We start from the raw sequence: 21,053 nt of genomic DNA, 5'->3' as shown, positions 1-21,053 counted from the left end.
CAGACTGATGTCCCCTCCATGCTCGTTCTCTCTGGCTTTCTATCTAATCCCATGAACAGTGAATTTTTTACTGCACGGTAACAGAGCTCCAAGGGGAGAGGTGAAGGGCTGTTCTTGTCTCTGTTTCCCTTCTTCACAAACTCTCTTCCTAATCTGGACCATATTTGGGCAATTAAATGCCCCATGAGAAGGTAGGAGATGGGCTGAGAAAGGTGCTGAATCTCCCCTTCCCAGTCAGCAGCTATAAAAATGCAGTTAATATACAAAGGCTAGGGGAGGAAGTGACATCCCTAAAGTTTCATTTTTGAGAGATGATGACCGTAGGAGAGGGCAGACAGGCCTGCTGGATTCATCCCTCAAGGAGAGTGGAAGATGGAGGAGACATCTAGGTTATTATCCGGTTCCCCTAGGGCAGCTCTCATCGTGCAGAGGCTTTCTGATGAACCTGATGAACTTGCGGTCCAACAGGGATCCCATGAACGTATGTTCCTCCAGGGCTCAGTGGCAGGTAGAGACTCCATTTTGGGTCACAGCTTTAAACTTGGATGCTTCACCTCTGCTGAAATGCTTTAATAAAATGAAACCTAAACCCAGAGACCTCCGAGTGCTTTCTGTAATGGCCAAATATAATTATTTCATTGTTTTGGATGAGGGCAGGATTTCCAAAGATAGCCATATGTCTAGCATCAGGAAAGGAAGCCTTTGGTGGTTTTTTTCCCCCCTGTGATTAAATGGGTAGGTGCCTGAGGGTTTCAGTGAAGATAAACCTGAATCCCACTGAGTATTTATCTGTACCATGAGGTATCTGAGTAATCTGAAAATACAGAGGATTTGCCTAGAGCCCAACAGAAGGCAGGTTTTGGATCTGATAACAGAATATGGCTTTCCTGATCTGCTGCTCGCTCCACGGGCACCGACGGGCTTCTGCTCTGCTCCTTCTCTTGCCCGCTCTTTTGTGCGGGGTCCTGTTTGACATGTATTTTGGATTATAGACAACAGGCTTCTACTTTGTGACTGAAGGTAGAGGAATAATGGGCAGAAATCATTCATAGTAGATACTTATAAAGAGGTATAGATATACAAAATTCTACTACTTTGATATAAACAAGAATTTAAAATTACTTAAGAGGCTGTCTAAATACCATTCTACATCTGGCCTGTGGAGTGGTTTAGCATGCTCAGTCTATTTAGATTGAGCAAATACTTATTGCATACTAATCAGAATGCTTAGTGATTTAGCACATTTAATGTTTTTCATCTAGCTAATAGGAATCTCTTTAGTTGTTCTTTCCCTCCATAAACACTTTTCCTAATGTCCAGTGTTCTTTTTTAACATGCAAGTCATCTCTCCTGAATCTGAAGAGCAAGATTAAATAGGATGCTTACAATATTGCATATAAATAAATAGCTCTACACCATTAAAAGCAGCTGGATAGTAAGTACTGTAAAATCAGCATCTTTTTGTACTTTCAACCAGAGCATAAATGAGCTTCATGGCTTGGTGTACCATCAAATCCAGGTCTGGGATAATATAAGTGCAGAGATCCTAGAGTTTGTTCCCAAACCAAGAAAAATAAAAGATCACAAACCATTACATATCTACTGTATTTTTCCTGCACTAGCTTATTGCCGTGCTGCAGCACCTTATCAGCACTTCCTTCTGTCATTCCCTCTTGCCAGACACCTACAAAATGCCTGCAAAGCCTTCGAGATGAAGTAGGAAAGATGATGCCTGTCTCCAAGTTATGAAGATTGTTTACAATCCAAATATTTGAAGAGGTTGCTAGTTATATGGTAACCAGAACCTGGGTAACTCAATGCTTTAATGAAAGGTTTCTGTTGACTGAAGCATGGATGATAGCTGATTTGAAAGCTATTGCTGCAGCTAGGTTTTATCTACCTCTAACACTGACACCAGAAAACACGTAATTCAGAGTAAATATAAATTAAAAAAAGCTAGTTGCTGGCTGGTTGCTGTGCAAATGCAATCACCTATGGGTAGTCAGGCATGATGGGAGGAATATCTCTGATGGGGAAAACTGCACCCTCCAAGAGAGCCTGCTTCTTGCATTTTCTTTTATTTTGTGACTCTCGATGGTTTTAATCTCTCCTAGGACTCTCTGTCCACAGAAAATGCCATCTGAACAACTTTCTGTGGGCTCTTCACAGCTTCTGGCCTCCTCTGTGGTTTGGCCAACATTGTTGCTAGTGGTATTGGATTTGGAGACTTCATTATTTCTGTTAGTGAGAATCAACGAGGGCAAGCAGGTAATGAAGGACTTGGGTTGGCAGTGCAAGGGAAGGAGCTCGAACCTTACCATCTTTCTTGTTCCCAATAAATGTGAGCAGAAATCTTCCCTGAGGGGGATTTTAAGAAGGCATCAGCTGCTCTGGAGATGTATCCAAGCCTCTGGACCTTTTGAGGTTTGTCCATCACTTCTTACAATCAGGAAAGAAATGCATGACTCTGTGAGGAAAGTATTTTAAGCTTATTTTCTTTAATCTTCTGGGTTCTGTGGTTGTGACTCCCCTGAGGTCATACAGATATTTTTAAATGAATTCTCACTGCTTGAATAACGGGGAAATAACATCTTGGTTTTCAGCTTCTGTATTCTCCAGCTTCATAACTTTGGGCACTCCTCAAGAGAAGCTGAAGTTGTTGGGCTGTTTCAAGAGTCCTTTTGTATTTACATTAATAACAAACCTTCCCCCTCGAAGAACATTTGCCATACTTCAAATGTTTATTGTTCAGCTGGGCTAGCTAACAGCTGTATTGAGCAAAGCCCCATGTGACAACCAGTGCATTCCTGGGTGATGATAGTATACTGCCAATGACTGTTTAATGTGTACGTTGCGGTAGTATCCGCACGGCCCAGAGCACAGCTAAGGGAAAGAAAAAAAAAGCCCTTGCAATCCGAGTATGAAATCGTACCATAGGGATATAAAAAGCGAGGAGGAGGTTGTTGCATCCCTGGTAAAATGTCTTCTGTCCCCCCTTGCACTGAATTTGTATCTGTTTTCTGACAGGAGAGTGCTCAGCCTATGTACGTGTGTGCCGCGGCGTGGAGGCTTTGGAGCTGTTTTCCCCAGAGATGGCTCAGAGCTTTTCTCTGAACCACATTTGCATCAGAAAATGGAGTCTGTCAAAATCAACACGTGTTGTGGGAGCACACCAGCGTTCAGGGGGTGGCAGGAGGGGACGTGTCGTCGCTTCAGCATCCTCAGTTTGTTTCAGTCGGTGCCAGACTGCATTGATTTGACGAGACCAAGGCATTTCATTCAACCTGCAATGCTCCTATTACTTTTCACTTGGTCTATTTACATTGAAGGGAATGTTAATATTAAAACTCATCAAAGGCAGCAGTGCTTTATATTGTGATATTGTTGCAGGAGTGAGGTATTGCCACACTTCTGAATTGATTTCTTTTAAAGGAATTACTAGCTAGCAGGAAAACTTAAAATTTGGACTTTTTGTGTTTATCATGACACAAGCTTGGAAACGCTGGAGGTGACTTACAGCTTCCCACCTAACTTGAATGTCTCCTTGTGTCCATACCATTTCTTGCTCTAACCCATGCCAGATGCCAACATCTGTAAAAACACATTTCCAGACTAAAAAAAACTTAGGAGTGTTTTATTTACGGGATTCGTTTATAAACCTTTTTAAAATTTTTGTTGTAACACAGTGGAGCTCCCACAGGAGGTGTTGGGGCTTGCAAGAGGGAGGGGAGCATTTCCCCTGCCCGGTGTACCGTGAGCCTTCCGCAGCCATCCTTGTGCCCTGGGCGCTAACGGCACCCCTGAGCAAGCCCTGGGCAACCCACCTGCGCCAGGGACCCACGCTAGGGTCCCGGTCCCAATTTGGGGCTTTTAAAAAAAATGCTTAGGTTTTTCCCTATTTCTGCGCACCCATTTCCCCTTCTCGCTCTCCTCCCATGTGCAAGCAGAGGGGTACGACCGCTGCATATGAGCCCCGGGGAAGTACAGCCTCAGCTGGGTGTTTTTGCAATGGGACTGCGCCCTGGCAGGGCAAAGCCGGACAAGCCTGGGGGCTCGGCCGTGATCCCACAGCGAGCAGCAGAGGAGCATCAGCTGGGGTGGAGGAAGGTACGGTTTGTCTCTTTGTTTCTTCCTCTTTAACTGCCTCTGCCATGGCGAAGATGAAGGCATTGGAGCAGACCGGTTCTCAACTTTCCTAATAATAGGAATTTTTTAAATCATCCATGGTGTTTAGATTGCTGCCCTGCCATGAGCTACTGTCTTACTAATGTCATCCAACAGGCATACAGGGAAGAACGAATTACCACGACTTGTTAATAAAAATAGTTTTAGCTCTTGGGATTGTTTCAAACATGTTCTGTTCAGATGGATTTTTGTGCTAAGAACAATGTTTCTTCCTTACACCAAAATCTTCTAAAACAAAAGAAAGGGCTCCGTAGCTATTGATTGTCTTTTAGCAGTTCCAGAATAAGGAAGGAAATTATATTCAGGCAGGCCTTTTAAATCGATTCGGAAATCTCATCTGGACTTGTCTTGCGTGAGAGCCCTCCTCTTCGCTAGTCCTCTGCGGCGTGAGAGCTGGCTGTTCTCCTCAGCTAGACAAATAATAATCTCAAACGTGGATTAAACTGACAACCAGTGTCTTAAAAAAAGTCTTTTTTAAATGGCTGTGTGAGAACGAACATTTCCAGCAAGTCTGCAGAATGTTACAGGAAAATTGGGTCTGAAATTAGCTCCTTCTGATTAACTTTCCTGCAGCAGGCTATCGCGGCACCACCTAGATTCTTCCTGTTAATAAGGCTTATTTAAGGAGTGGAATAATGATAGTCTTGCAAAATGCCTGCTTTTGCAAGATTTTCAGTATAATTTTGACGGCTCAAAATAATCAGATATGATTCTTTTGAATTAAGCATGGTCAGTGATTGCTACCATATCTCTGTAGGGTATTAAAGATTTTAAACATTTTCATGGTAATATTATTGTTAGGAAATCAAAAATAAGGCTTTGCAGGCTGTCACACTGTGCAGAAGTTTGGTGCAGGTTTTGGTTTCCTATTTTTCTAGTGTTACTTTCTACAAAATACAATGCTACTTAAAAGAATATTTTAGTTCATTTAACGTTAAAAAAGGTTTCCATTTGGAGAGAATAATTTCTCCAAACCCTAGATTACGCCACGCCTAATCAACTCAAAGAACTGGTTTTGTTTGGGAGCAGTTACCTCAAGTCAGGTTCTCTGGGACTCGTTTTCACGAGACGGAGAAACTGGGAGCTGAGCAGTTATTCTTGGTGCAGCCCAGCTCCCTAAGCCCAAGGGGAATAAAAAAATCAAACCAGCTGAACGCAAAAATTCACTTTTGCGTACAGCTCTTGGACTCTTGTCTGCTAGTACCTTGCCAAGAAAGGTCTCTGGACTTCTCCTAGCTACCTTGATTTAACTGGAGGTCTTTTTGATGCCTCTTTTTTTTTTTTTTTCTTTTTTTTTTTTGCCTGAAGTGGTGAGTTTGGAGGACATCTTCTCTGGGACATTGGGGAACGAGATACAATTTTCCCCTAAATTGCTTTCCTTTCCTGTTACGATCAAGGCTTAATTAGCTGAGAAGGATCAAAGGGATGGCCGTCTGTGTTTCCCCGTCAGGCGGGATGCGGCCGTAACGGCAGGGAGGCGGTTGCCCCTGTAACTGATATTTCTGATGCAGAGCAGGGAGACAAGAGATGGAAATGGCTGTGAGCTGAAAATGAATCTATGAGCCCTTTCAAAGTTTGGGGAAAAGACTTCAGGCCCTTCCCCAGCTGTGAGATGCTGTTGATATAAACGAGTCCGTCAGGCCTTTGGCCGAGCGAGAAAAACGCTGCGACTTGGAGAAAACGCTCCATTGCAATGGAGCCACGAGATGCCACGGCTCAGCCCCAGGGAAGGCAGCAGGGATGCCTCTGCCAGCGCCCGATGCCCGGCGGGACGCCCCGGCACCTCCTCCCCGAGGCTGCTACGGCGGAGTCTCAGCTCTGCGCTGGACCTTGCCCCACGGATACCGTAGCCTGTGTATATTTTCTGTCCGTAATATTTAGGGGGAAGTGTGGCGTGCCGATGGGAACCGGCCGAATATGAGGTGGCTAATCTGCTTGGACTTGCAGTATATTTCAACTCTGACCTTTTAAATGTCTTGCTGCTGCTATCTCGTGTCTTCCCTTATCAGAGACTTCCAGTCTCATGTCAATTTTAAGACATGGGCTGTGGGCCTTGGGCAAACACTCACTGGAGATTAGGAGGCGACTTTAATGAACGCAGCGCAGCAGAAGCACTCGCATGACAGTGGCTTTTGAAAAACCTTTCCCAGGGCAGTTGAAGCAAATCTGGGGCACGCCATGATTTCGTTCACTTGAGATGCCAGCTGCAAGGCATGTTGTTCCATGTGGATTTTCTTTTGCATTTCACCCGCTCAAGATGTCCGCTCCGCGGCTACTGGGGCTTGAAATTAATTTGGGAGCGCGTCCAAAAAATGGTGGGTGGGTTTTGTGGGTGAAGGCTAGCGGATGAAAATCCCTGTCAAACGAGGGGATACGAAGAAAAGACGATCCCAGTGTATACCCCGGCCAGAGCCAGGGCAGAGGGAGGGAGGGAGGAGTCATTTCCATAGCGGGTGCGTCAAGATGCTGACCCAGATTCGTGATGCGGCAGTGGTGGGTTTTACGCAGCGCTGACTGCGCATGCAGCAGCTCAGCAGGAAACAGCTTGTGCAGCACGAATGTTGCACCACATCCCTTCCAGCGTGGGGACCGGACTACCTGGAAGTCCCTGCAGCTTGACGGCTGCGTTGGGAATTGCCTGCCCCCTCCCTCCCTCTTTCCCTCTATAATTACTAAAAATCTGTAGAAAAGCTGAGCGGTGGGGTCTGGCTTTAAGGCCGGGTGCATCTTTGAGGCCAGCCCTGCTGTGAGCGGGTGGCTGCGCCCGGTAATCCCCAGAGATCCCACCCGAACCGTCGAAATTAGTGGGGTTGTAGCGGTGTGAAGGTGGTATCAGAGTCAGGGACATACACACTAGTGCAGAGCTGGCCGCAGGTGTGTCCGACTGCCCATGAACTGCCTCATTCACAGTTTTTCCCTTTTACCTGCATCTTAATTAGTTGTTAAATGACCAATAAATGATGACTGCTTAATCTTAGTGTTTCCCCACCATCAGTCATGTAAAACTGTCAGTATTATTTTATGCCTGATACAGTTCTGTTAAAGGAAATGGTGCTATTCAAGGACCCGCATGATGCAGAATTTGGTCTGACCTAGAGCTTATTTAATAAAAGCTTTGTCTGTCGAGTGTTAGCTTCCTCTTTCTGTTCGAGTTACGGGACCACAACCTCCTTTCATTTTCACTTACCTTCAGAGATCCAAGGTCAGACCTGTAGGAAGCACCAGAGAAAGGAAGGCTGGAATTGCTGCTAAGGCAAGTCTAAGGTCTAACTCAGGCCTGCTGAGACCCATTGCCACTGTCATGGGCTTATGCTTCCCATTTTTGTCCCCTTTTCTCCCTCTAGGAAGTGGGAATGATTGTACTGGCCTATCTTGTCAAAGTATTAACTAGCTCAAGGAGTTGAGGCTTACAAAGAGCTTGGAGAATGGCAGACGAAGTACAAAATGCTGCAGCATCGTGTAGTCTTCAAAGAGATTGCATTCGCTCCATCACACAACAAGGCCACCTTCCCGGCAATTTGGGTTCTTGCTCAGCCCTCCTCCCCAGCATTTGGAGGGAGACTCTCAGCCTTACCTCAGCAGTTTGCAAGCCCTCGGGTCTGCAGACCTGACTGCACGCAGCCATGGGGCAGCAATTGTTGGGCTATTTCAGTTTTTTTGAGCTTCCATCTCTGATGAGGTAGCAAGAGAAGAGACGGTGGTGTGACTCCTTGTAGTTGAGCACAGAAACGTCACTGCTCCCCCAGCTCTGGCAAACGAGTCATGGCCGATGTTGTCCTAAGTGAAAATTGTTCTCCTTATGTCCCATTAGGAGCCACAATTGAAATTTTCCTGCAGATACGCTTCTGTAGCAGCTCGGCCAAGGAGTTGGGTCCCTTTCGTGTGGCAGCTTCAGGCTGGCAGCAGGGACCTGGTTTTTGGTACCATGCTGGGCCCCCCCTCCATGCATGAGATCACTTTAACCCTTTGTGAGGGGAGGAGGCAGCTCTCCTCGCTGCTGAAGGCCAACACATTAGTGCTGCATGGTCCCAGCCGCGTGTCTGCCCTCAGACATGCTCATCGTGGCTGCCAGCATTGATTTCGTTGAAGGGAAGCCCTCAGCTTATCAGGCCAAGCTCTTTTTTGTGCCAAGATCTGCTTGGCACAGGGGAGAGGGGCATTTGTCAGGGACTGCAGCTATCCCTGAGGTTTGCTGGTAGTTTTTAAAGCTGCCACGGTCTGTGAATGGCCATGGCATTCACTTGGTGGTGGCAGCTACCAGGTCACCCAGGAGGGAATTGATCACCCCAGGCATTGGAGGGCTGCTGGGCTGCTCCTTCCAGCCAGCCCAGTAGGATGAGGGAACGATCCCACCAGCACTGTGCTGGTTAAGGCCACCTCTCCATAGCAGATCACTTAGCATGGTCCCCGTGGTCAGGATACGTCCCCTTTGCCTGGCTCAGGCTGCAGAAGGGCTGGGAGCATGGGGAAGAGCTGGGTCTGATACCTGTGATTCTCCCGCTTGCTGCCTCTTCCATCTGATCTTCCTCCTGCCCCTGGTAGAACAAAAAATGCCAGCTGAGGCATGTCTAATTCTTCCCTGTCCTCCTCCGCTTGTACTTCTTTCCTTATCTGAGTGGCCAAAAATAACCTCTGCCTCCTCTCCTTTGCAAACATTGTTCATGCAAGATTGGCCTTGCGATACCCTTGTAGGAGAGTAAAGCACACAGCTTGGGTTTTGTCCATAGACAAAAGGGATTGAACTGCAATGAGTGGGGAATTTCCAAAGGCAGGGTTCCTCTGCAGCTACTGGGGATTTTCCGAGAAGGATGATCCAAAGCGGAAGCCTTGTGTAGACCTCACGGCATCTATTTGGTTAAGTTGCATTGCATGGCCCATGTATCATGAAGCATTGCAGGAAAAAGTTAGTGGTTTGGATTCAGAGGTGCGTAATTGCATAAAGACATAGCTAGAGTACATTGGGAATGTTTTTTCTTTTTTTCTCTTGTGCGGTAGATTTCTTCCTTTTATTGCCCTCTTATTTTGATGTGATTGCTGGATGCTGGTGTGAAGAGGGTGACTGAAGCGCTGGTATAGAAATACCGTGTGTGAAACCGGAGACCTTGATATGGATAAATAGAAAGGGGTCAAATCCTCACCAGAAGATAAATGGGTGCAGAGCCTCTGCCTACAAATGCAGCCATCCCTGTTTATGCTGCTCTAAAGACCTGCCTTGGAGAAAGTCAGCTGAGCTAGGGAGCTAACGTACTTGCTAGGGCAAGTATGATGAGAGACGTGTCTGCGTGTCCCTCCTGCCTCCGATTTGCTTTCTTGACTAACTGGACTCCTCTGGGGTGGAGGATGTGTGATGGACTGGGAGGTTGTTCCCCTCCAAAGGTGAACCTTCTCCGAGGCGACAGTCCAGGCCAGCGTGCATCGGGGAGGTGTTGCGGGAGTGGCAGGGGTTTTACTCCAGCCAGGGCTCTGAATAGAAGGGGGATGATGTGGCAAGAGCCTGCGTGATGCAAGTGCCGCACGTCTCTTGCATGTCTGGTGCATGAGGTATGAGGAAGCATGGGGAAAATTCTTGAGCTTTATAGACAGCTTTATTCCTATGTCCCAGATGAGGACGGACTGTGGTGGTGGTTGCAGGTAAAGCTCACTCCTCCAGGTGACTGGGAGCCCTTGTCACACTTTCTGATTCACGTTAGCTGAGGCTGAAAGCTTAGGTGGGACAGAGGTGCCACATGGACCTTGCGCTGGGTCTCTGCACAACGGGGAGCTCTGTGAGTCTGAAAAGTCCACGTTGGCCAGCTGCATGTGGGAGGTGGGGGGAGATTTGGAGGAGTGTGCGAAATGAGTATTTGTCCATTTTGAGCTTTAAGCACTCAAGAAAACTTTGCAATTAAAAAAAGAACAAAACCCTCAGCCCTCCACCCTGTTAGTTTCTGTGCATCCATGCGTGTGTATCTATATATATTTTAGAAGGCTGTTCAGTCGTCTCCCATCCTCCAGCTCTCATTCATTCAGTAGGGCACTGCTGCTCCTGGCATACCGGTAAAGTGGGAGAATGGTAATTGCAGGCCACACCTTAGGGCTAACAAAAGCGTCACTTGAAAGTCAGGATTATAGCCAGGCTTTTGACAGAGCAATCTCCCAGCATGACACAGTAAAATTTTCTTTCCGCCTTGCTCCTGCATGATGTTCAGTTCTTCCATTCAGCTGGAGGCTGGTGGCAAATCTGTGGTATCTTCAGTAGGGCCAGGATGTTTATTTCACTGCCAGACCTGGAATACAGATTCTTGAGTGCTGTGCACCACTAATGTACCATTGAAATATCCTTGTAATTATTTCCCAGGTCTTTTCTTCTCAGGATACACATATCCTGAGCATATATTAACGGCGCATGTAAGCTGGAGGCAATGGCTCTGTCGTCAGCTTCAGCAGGCGAGCCTGGATCAGCAGCTGGATAGACCGGTGCTGTTGTGCTCATCACTGCTGGCTGCAGATCTGGCCCATCCGTGGCGGTGAACATAGCTGGGGAGGGGGAAACTCTTCCCTGGGGTGAGGGTCACCCAGCAGGTATCAGCGCCCTGAGAGCAACAGGAGAGTTGAGCAATACCAGAGCTGGCCACTTGCTTCTCTGAGGCAACAAAATGTTAAATATTTGGTCCATCAGAAATGCTCGAGGCATGTGCTTATGTGGAGCGAAGCCTTCAGTCAGTAGGTTGTTACTACTGGGTCTGGTAGTAATGGCAAAATATCTGCCTTTCTTTGGGATTAGTAAAAGGATTTCTTGATAGCTTCCACTATCCCTTTGTAATTAAGGGCATAAGCCTCAAGTGGCATAAAAAGGCAAAACTTCCTTGGTGTCATTGGAGCTATTCTGACCAACATGGCAGGGGACATTGGCTTCATTGTTACCGTTGGCCTTGGTTACTCATTTTTTCAGGTTTCCACTCAGAATTACTCATGCCCCTTTTACAAATGGGATATGTGTGGTGACTAAGCTGGGTTGAATGAGTCTAACATAGTTCATTATATCTTATGCTAACATGAGTTGTTGTTATCTTTAATGTACTGATTTATGAAAAGTATATATATTGGGGGAGGATAAGTATTTTACTATAAACGGAGGTCTCTCCTTGTAATATCACATCAACTTTCAGGCAGTCGATGATGCTTACTATTTTGCATGCAGCTATATAGGATTGGATTTAATGCTGCGTGGGGCTATGCAAAATGATGTGTCAAGGGATCTGGGAGGCAAGAGGCTTTTAAATGCCCTGTAATATTTAGCTCCCGATGTCTGTGCAGAAAGGAGCAGTCTGAGACATTTGGCAACACCTGCCCACAGCTGTCCCAAGAAATACTGTCCCTGGCCTTCCTACTGTGCGGTGGGTGTGCAGTACCGCGCTACTGATGGGTTACCATGCTCCTCTGACTCCGCAGGACCTGGAATACCAGTGCCTGGCTTTACGCCCTCAGTCATAACTGCTCTCCAGTATCCGTTCGTCTCCGAGAGCCTGCAAGCCTGGAAAAAAGCCCATCGGCATAGAAAAAGTGTACAAATCCTTTGTTTTTCTGCCAATAAAGAGGTATCTTCAGAGGAAAACAAAAATAAACTGGTGGATTTGGTCAAGTAGATCTGAGCTGAAAAGTTGAGAGACCCATATCCTGCCTGTGAATTGATATTTATGCGTAGCATGCGCTCAGATCCTTTCTCTAAGCAGCAGGCTCAAGGGGTTATGGAGCTGCGATACAAAACACCACCAGGAAGGTGTTTTGCAGCCCGAGGAGTCTTGTTCTTGAAAGCTCTCGAGTCCCAGGGGGGACTGCAGCATCCGTAGGGTATGGCCGTGTTTTACAGCACATCCAACCCACTGCTGTGAAACTGTGGCACCGTGAAACCCTTGGGTACATGTTATACCCTCTGTTGGTGGTGGCATTTCAGCGAAACCTCTCTTCCCCCGCCCCGTAAGGGTTAGTATTATTCTCTTGGAAAAGAAAATCCTCTCTCTGCGACCTGGCAGGGTGTGAGCTGCCTGCAGGTTGGAGGGTAGTCACTGAAAGCATTAATTTCTTTTTCTGTATGCTGCGCCACCTTTCCAGTGTAATTACCACCTCTGTGTCAGTTTTGATTTCTAAATGGTTAAAGCTCATGAACGATCTTTCATTTCTCTTTTCCATAGCTTGATAACAAATGTTTTTCCCTTAAAGTGTTTCCTGTACTGCGAACTTCTGACCATGACTGATCAACTCCAGTCATCGCCGTCGTGAATGATTGCAAATTGTGCAACATTGTCCCTTGATGAAGATGAGTGAGCTCATCGTTTGGACCCGAACGTGACTGTTCTCCCAGGCATTTTTTCATTAGCAGGAAAATAAAGTCATAGAGGAGCAGGAAGGCTCCTGTAATGGGAAAGATCGAACCAAAAGATTAGGGAACGTCTCACTGAAACCGCCTGAGCAGCCCTTTTCACTCGGCTAACTAGCACGTGAATTAGGGAAGTTAGGTCACCAAATTTTTACGGTGCTTCTCGCCGTGTGGGAGTACCCCAGAAAAATGAGGAGGCAGCAAATGTGTGAGGAGTAATAACACTGTTTTACACACGGTGTAATTAACACGTGGAAATTCCTTTCACAGAGAGTCTCGAGGTCAAGAGGCAAGCGGGATTAAGAGAGTGAATGAAACACTTAGAGGTCTAATGAGACTGCTCCTAACAACTCTGTTAGAAGGAATCAAAAGCACTTGCCTTCAGGAGCATTTGCCAAGGCTTGGATATTGTAGCTGTTCCTTGGTTGTCCACTGAGGGGTTCATTCAATCTTTTGCTGACTCTCTTTGCTCTCAGAGGCTCAGTATCAGAGTAGGTGGGTCACCGGGATTGCCCGCAACGCCAGTTTATTTGTATAGCATGCAGAGAATCACCAAAAGCATTTTGTGTCTGTGTGTGTAAATATACCTATGCACACTATGTAAATTGAAACTATTTAATATGCATAGTTGTTCAGACCTCACTATTTTTATGGCTGAAAACTCCGAAGGCATGACATTGCCAAGGAGAAAAGTTGCATTTATCACCTTTTTACTTGCAGGCTCCATTTTATATACTGACCTCAGCAAATGTAGCAATGAAGACAGCAGTATCAAGGAAAAAAATCAAAACAAAGCCTCCCAGCTGCTTACCCGTGCATGTTCCCAAATCCTACACTGAGCTAGGTTTGAATTTTGCAAACCTTTCCTTTATAATGGGCTGAACAAGCAATAAGGTTAAAACAACCTCCTTTTCCCTTCCTCTCCCCACTCCCTCTCCAAATCTGCACTGTGTAAGATCCTCACACCAAAGTTTGCAGTTTAAGCTAAAATTTCCGAGCTCTTCCTGATATCCAGATTTCTTTGGAGTGCCTTAGTGGAATGAGCACGTCCCAGGCCTCTGAGCGGTGGCTCATGGTCCCTGCTGTTCCCCGGCGGGCCGGGCTGCGGGACGTTGATCCAGCTGGGATGACAGAATGCTTGGAAGCCCCCATCGCTCTCCTGAGCCCAAGCTGAAGTTTTATTTATGCAAAGTTTGCCAGAAAAATGTTAGTCATGAATGAAATATCCATAAGATCACACAACTGTCCTCCTAAGCTTTTATTTAATCTATTTTGAAAGGATGTATAATTTTATAATACAATGCAGTCTTTTAAGAAATGCTGTGGATGAAAGATGACTTATATTTGCAGTGATGAATGGAACAGATGAAGAGACCTGTTGTTTATTGTCTATCATGGCAGTTGCATACATCCTTCCTCTGATGAAGCAATTCCTTATTTGTGTATTGAGCACTAATTGTTTGTGTGCGCTGTGTTTAACACAGAGGACATTGCTCACTCCCGTGGCATTTACAATCAGTGCTAATCACAGGCAGTGTAGTCAGATGTAGGTGGTATCTAAATCAAAAGCCAAAGGGGTGCTGATTTTGTTAAACCTATAGGCAGGAATGTCACTATTTCCTTCACCAGGAGCAGTTCATCCCTGCCACGGGCACGCTGTGCTATCCCAGCTCCTCCTGGGAATGAAGTGTGATCCGAGAGTTGGGAGCGGGCCAGTCAGTGGACAGGACAAAAACCGGGATGCCTGGGAACTGCAGGACCTCTCTTCTCTTCTGGTCTTGACGCCCTGACGAGAGAGCGGCGGGAAGAGGAGGGCAGAGGAGAAGCAGTGCTCGGGCTGTGCTTCGGATTAGAAATATGTTCCCTGGCAGGGAAAGCTCTGGTGATTCATTATCAGAGCCTCCATGGGTCTGAAACAATTTTGCTGCACATTTCTCAATCCTTGTTCTGCTCGTCCTGCAGATAACTAGGCGACAGGCAAAGACTCTTTTGAGAAAAAAAAATGCTAGAAGCGAGCAACAGCAGCAGAGCAGCAGCTGGCAGAGCTGCTGCAGATAAGGACTTGTGACGATTTCCATTACCCTGTTGTCTGAGTGCTTACGGTTCAGCCATTAAAATTAGTTTGGAGCTAAAAACTGACGTTGAGTTGCTCATCTCTAACACTGAACACACACAAGGTACGTTTTTTATAGCGTAGGTTCCCCATTCTTGGCAAAATTTATAGTAAATATATTTGCTGCCATCCGTTAGCTGCAGGCACAGACTTACGCACGCCGTTTGCAGGTACGGGGCACAGAGCTACAAGGGAAATTATCCAGGTTTGGACCCAGAGCTTGTTCTCTGTCCTCAAAACGGGCAGGTTAACCTATGGCTGAGCGTATAACGTACCCCAGAGCTTCTCCACTTACACCAGTGAGAGCAGCACATGAGCACACAGTGCTGGTGTACTCAGCTGTGCCTACTGGTGGTTCTGGACGTGCGGCTGGGCTGAGTTGTGACATTTGCTGGCCCCTGTTCGGCCATGATGCCAGAAATAATTTTTTTTTTTTTTTTTAAAGATAATGCAAACCATAAGTTTCAGTCCTTTACTTTTTTGGGTTTGGAACCTGTTTATTTGATGATCTGTGCCCTTAAAAGGGTAATAAAACTCCAGTTCCCATCTCTTTCTATCCTCCAGCTGCCCCTAGGCAGTGCTGCTACTGCTAATAGTTGCTGAATCGTCATGTAAGGCTGCCCATGTGGGCAGGGAACTACATCTTCAGTAATATAACAGGAAAAGTCCCTTTGGAGTGCTTATTTCTGAAGAGGTCGTTCTCCACTGTAGGAAGTAAAGAAATAGAGAAGATAAATCTTCCTGAACTTGTGTTGTGCCTGTACAGACACGCGGAGATCTGGTAGCTGCTACTGTCAACGCGTATGTCTACTGCAATGCCTCTGGAAGTACCTCTTGGAAAAATTGTTCTTCCTTAGTGATTTTCTGTGGTGTTTCCGAAACACCACGCATGCCTGACCACTGCTTATTGGGTGGATTTTCCCTGGCCAAGCAGCGAAGCAGAACGGGGCCGGGATGTGGAGGGGAACCGGGATACCTTACACCAGATGAAAGGTGTAATCCCCTCTTTGGGAAGGGGAAGAGCCAAAAGGATCAGGGAGATGGTGAGAGAGATTTTTCTCTCGCAGGATGAGTGCAGGGATGGTACCTGCCCCTTGCTGAACATTAATCCCATAATGGCCGTAGGGCTCAGCAGACCCACTGTTGCCCCACCTGAAGACCATAATCTACTCACAGTTCCTGCAGGGGCTGTGTGACCATGACTTAATTAATGCTCATCAAGAAAGAATCTTTCACTTCATTATATCATCACTTTTTATTTTTACACTCCTTCAATTAAAACAGTGAGTAATTACTCACACTGTTGACTTTGGCATCTCCTCTTAGATCTCCTGCGATAAGCAGTGGACAGGGGGGTGACTCAGAGCACTGGAGTGATCCAGGGGCTGCGTCTAATTTAGGCAGCGACGGTCAGGTGCCTCATCTGGGTGGTTTGGGTGCCTCATCCGGATGGCATGGCTGCCTAGAAAGGAAGGGGACTAAAATCCTGAATGAAAGTCCCTTCGCAGGACTCAGAGCAGACCCATGTGACACCTGGAGTGACAGTGTTTGCCGTAGTACCGCTGCGTCTGATGGGAAAAAAAAAGCTGTTATTTACTTTCTTGCTGGCCAGATGGGATTAGTCATATTTGAAAACTACTTTAATCAGACTAATAGTAAATGCACTCGCTGGGCTAGGAAAAATCCTTTTCCTTTTTGAGGAAATCCGCTTGATTTGCCTGATGCAGCACGAATGATTGGCACAGCTTGGAAATATTTGCACAATGCTCTGTCCTGGTGTACAGGTGATTATTTTGCTTGGCTTTGCTATCAAAATCTTTCTCTTCTGCTAGGTTACAGCCTCTTACACTGGCTTCCGCAGCATTTTAAGGCTGAGTCACCACCTCATAAATAACATACAAAGTCCTGCAAGTTTACTGTGTCTTTATTATTAGATCTCTGTAATTAATGGCCTTATTTTGGAGAAGAAGGAGGGGAAGTAGTGTTCTTTGAGCATGTTTATAAAAGCAAAATTGAGCAGGGCTTTAGGAAAAAGAGCAGAATTTGGAAGCGATGGTGAAAAACACCCAGGCGTTGTTTATGCCATCAGCCCATCTCAGTCTGTTGCTGCTGATGCGGGATTCACATAGAACTGAAATTCTGGTGCGTGTCCTGGTACAGTCTTACTGGTTTGATCTTGGGGCTGAGAGACATCTGCCCTGGATTCTTCCTTCTGTGTCTGCTCCTCACCCTTTTATGTCCTAAACAGTCTGTTATTAAGTCACCTGGGATCTCTAAGCCACCATGCCCCCCCCCCCCCTTGGACAGGATCTTATCACTCAGATGGTCACTTTGGAGCTTGTAGGGCCACTTCTGGGTATGGCACCATCTGACTGGCTTGCAAAGTGCCAGGTCCTCTTTTCCTCATCTCATGCAGGTGGCATGGAGGACTGGGCAACATCCTGACAATGCTCGGAGGATGCACAACATCCATTTCTATGAGCTCGCTCTAAACTCTTCTGCAGTGGTGCGGAAGGAGGCCAGCCTCGGAGTTGGTGAGGTTGCAGCCATGTGGGTGGTGTAGACAACACTGACTCAGCTGTAGAGGACTGGCACGACCACTCTTTTCATCTGTAGTGACTCTTTCCAGACAGAGCTCAAAGGATGACCCATGAGTTACGGAGATCACCTGCAAAAGGCCCCTGCGGTGAAGTGATGGAGCAATGCAGTGTTGCATGCTAATGGTCCTTATAGTAGCGGCAGCCTGTCCCACACCTCCCTGAATACCACACGCACCGTTTCAGGTGCTGCTTTGATAAAACGAAGGGGGCTGTGATTAAAGCTTGCCCATCCAGTTCCTAATATCTGCAGTTTGCTGCTGAACAGAGAAACAGAGCTGACCAAAACCACCAGCAGATGCTGAAGTGACACTACAGCTGGGCTACTTGAGAGACTACCATAGGCAGAGCAGAGCCGCGTAACCCAAAACTGTGGCATGAACATCTCACTAAGAGATGTCTTTCCAATGCATTGCACCTGCTGCGGGGCAGAGTGCTGCTGGGATCTGGAGCCAGGGCCACTGCTTGCTGCTAGGGATTTTATGGCCAGCTCAGGAGCAGCCACGTGGCTGCATAGTGAGAACGGGATAGTTATAAAGACTGAAGGAGCTCGTTAGAGGTCAGGAGAACTACAGGAACTGGACTGGAGTAAGGAAAAGGACTGGTCAGCTGTTGGCTGCAGGCTGAATTGCTTTCAGCAGGTAGCAGGGGGAAAAATGATTATTGGTCCAACCAACAAATTAATCTCTCAAGGAGGTATCTAAGTAGATGGTAGGTGTGGTGATAATCCTCAGTGGGCTGGGGAAGCAAGCCCATAGCGTGTAATCTCCACTGCTGACATCTGTTGTGTGAGTCCCTGCACTGTGGTTTCACAATCCATCAGCTGCAGGATCAGCAGCGTGAGAAAACAGAAGTCGTAAGAAATGCCTGGGACATTAACATTAATTCTAAATAAACAAGGTTTTATTTTTTGTACCTTGCTATATAAGAGAAGGGCACTGCGATTTCCTATTAGGAGCAGCCAACCTAACCCAAGCGTGGGTAATCTACCTTCTAAGCAAGAATAAGCATTTTGCACAAGATCTGTATTTACAGCCAAATACTGCTTGCTGTAGTCTCACAAGTGGGCACGAGGGAGCCAGCTTCTGCTTCTCCCTCGATTACGTCATGTTGTTTTCCTTCTACCAAGAGTGGTAAAAGTCCCTTAGGAAGTCCCTCAATCCCGTAAGTCAACTCAGCAGGATTTGCCTTAAAATTTTTATCAGTTGCAAGCATTGATTATACTGATGAGCTGATTATACTGTCCCACTGCTCTGTTATCGGAATGACCCACACTGATATATGTGGTAAGAGCATAGTCTGCCTGCTTAAAGTTTGGTCGCAAGCATGAACCACGCAGACAGGCTCCCCTGGTAAGAGCGAAATTGATCTGTGGTTTTCTCCTACCATCTTTAACCCTCAATGTCCTTCCCTCATCTCCCGGTGGCTTTAATATATTTACCTCACAAAGGAAGAGGGGACACCTGAACCACGGCGAGAGAACGTGCCGTTCCCCTTCGAGCAACGTCCTTTTTAGAGGCTCGGCAAGGCCAGTGCATCGCGCTAAGCTGAAAGTGGTGGTCACCTCCTGAGGAAAGAACTTGGCACCAGCAACCTGTGAGCTGGTGTCCCCCATCAGCTTGCCTCACCTGCAGGGATTAGTGGGGTTGTGGCCTCCTGCACCCCCTCCGGGAAGTCCCGGCAGCCCCTGGCGTCGCAGTCGACGGGCCGAAATTAAGGGGGATCACGGGCATGTTGTGGGATCACGGGCCGAAATTAAGGGGGATCACGGGCATGTTGTGGGATCACGGGCCGAAATTAAGGGGGATCACGGGCATGTTGTGGGACCCAGCTGGCAGCTGTGAGAGCAGAAGGAAGCAAGGAGTGGTTTTCTGGTGGAAGGGAGGCTCTGTGGAGGCAGGAGATGCTTTTGATTAAACTGTCATCCCTTTCAAAGGGAAAATCTCTTCAATGAAAGCTGCATAAACCTGCGTGGGGCGCATTGGCCTTTGGTACAATAGGCTGGCAAGAGAAGCACCCTCTGTAGTTGAACTGGTTTGTCGTATTAGTGTAAGGAAGATGGTGAGCGTAATTATTGCTCATCGCTTCGGGGAAGCGGAGGATGAGGGAAACAAGCTGGTCCTGTGACCCAGAGCACTTTGCTTGTTGACTAGCGAGATGAAAATCTGGAGCCCATTAATACGAATTCCACTTTCCCTGTGGCCTGGCTTTGGCTGCGTGGGGGTGACCGCTGGTCTCTCGACCGTGGTGGGAGGCATGGGTTTTGTGAAGCAGGGTGAGAGCCCTGGGCGGAGGGTGCCGAGGAGCCGCCGCTGTACCTGCTCGCCCTGCACTGGTGGTAAAGCAAACCGTGGCTTGCGCTGTGGTAGTCATAAGTAGAACAAGGTCAACTGCCTATTTCAGTCAATGTGACAGAAATAGAGTTGATCTCAATAAGATCCCAGCTCTTTCTTCCTGTTAACTTCTCGGTTCCAATTTTAGGATTGCTGTAATCAAGCCGAGGAAGAGGCTGTTTATCCCATGGAGGGGAAGTTGCTGGAAGCCCAGGCAGGAGGAGAGGACTCGCTTGAAAATGTACTTCAAGAAATGAGTCTCTGGCCCACAGAGAGGGTCTGTGCGGCTCAGGAGTTGTTCCCGTCCAGTCATCGGAGTGGCCACACAAAAGGTACACGGGTCAGAAGAGGACCTGTTCTCCTTCCCTTCTGGCAGCCACACCGAAGGAGGGACGTGGTTGGGGTGAACCATCTAGTCTGGCTGAGCAAAAGTTTCCAGGTTCACAAGTCTGCATATCCATTAAACTGTTAAAACTCTGACTTTGCGCAGAGCCTCCCCTGCCTGCTGCCAAAGAATATTGATGCTCTTTTCGTTGGAGGCGAGATGCTGACAGCTCTGTCTAATACAGACGGAAATGGGGTGGAGTGGAAACTGGCACTGAATGCTAATCTAAATGAGCAGCAACTTAAAATACAAAGCCTCCGCCGTAAACAAATTACTTAGGGTGTTCTCTTAGGACAAACATTTGGAGTGGTTTTATGATAGTTCTATTAGTTTCCTCCGAAACACCTGCGAATGCCAGAGCGCAGCGCTGCTGATGGCTGACTTCACGTTGCAGCCTGCCTGCGTGCGTCCTCCGTCCCCTCGTCTCCCCTGGGCTGGAGGGAGGGCTGGGAGCCCAGGGTCCTTCTCCCTGGTTAAGCGGGAGAGTGATCCATGTCGTTGATGCTCCTGAGAAAGGCTGGTGCAGGCTCGGGCGGTCTTTGAGCAAAGGAGCAGAGCCAGTGGTTTCCCTGCATGGGTGGTGCTTTGCCGGTGAAGCTCTTATGCTCTGTGCCCCTGGGCAGGGGCAGAGCTGCCCACCCCGGTGGCTGCTCGCTGGTGCCCCTCTGCTGCTTTGGCACAAGTGCTGGTGCAAATTCAAGAACTGACCTGGTGCGAGAAGAGGCAGAGGAAGGGGGATCCACGCCTCTTCTGCTGGTTCCTGTCTCCGTGGGATGATGTCCCCACGCCGCGTGCCTGTGCGCGTGGATGGACCAGCGAGGCAGGAGCAGCAGCCAGAGGTGACGCAGGCACAAAATGCTGGATTAAAAAGTTGCTTGCGAACCAGGACCGCTAGCGCTGGTTATCTGGGCTGTGATTTGCCCCCTGGTAGGCAGGTCGCTCATGGCAGTGAGTGGGGCTGGTGGGACGTCAGCTGTGTTATAAAGGCACATCTGCTGTCTAGCGGGGCTTCATCTGGCCGTGCAGCGCTGCGCTTTTTCACACCCCTGACCTTCAGAGCCTGGCCAGTGTTTGCAGCCGAGCA

General features: G+C 47.5%; 1 long non-coding RNA gene across 1 annotated transcript; it reads left to right on the top strand.

Annotated features, from left to right (window-relative positions):
- The first annotated feature begins 1,702 nt into the window (after positions 1 to 1,702).
- Positions 1,703 to 3,129, top strand: LOC142407806 (uncharacterized). The gene is made up of 3 exons (XR_012775061.1): positions 1,703 to 1,794; positions 2,115 to 2,268; positions 3,028 to 3,129. It is a non-coding gene; the product is annotated as an uncharacterized LOC142407806 (long non-coding RNA).
- Positions 3,130 to 21,053: the final 17,924 nt, after the last annotated feature.

This window comes from Mycteria americana, chromosome 3, assembly GCF_035582795.1.
Source record: "Mycteria americana isolate JAX WOST 10 ecotype Jacksonville Zoo and Gardens chromosome 3, USCA_MyAme_1.0, whole genome shotgun sequence".
Classification (NCBI taxonomy): domain Eukaryota; kingdom Metazoa; phylum Chordata; class Aves; order Ciconiiformes; family Ciconiidae; genus Mycteria; species Mycteria americana.
The sequence above is the reverse complement of the archived record's forward strand: the minus strand, read 5'-3'. Positions and strand labels throughout refer to the sequence as shown.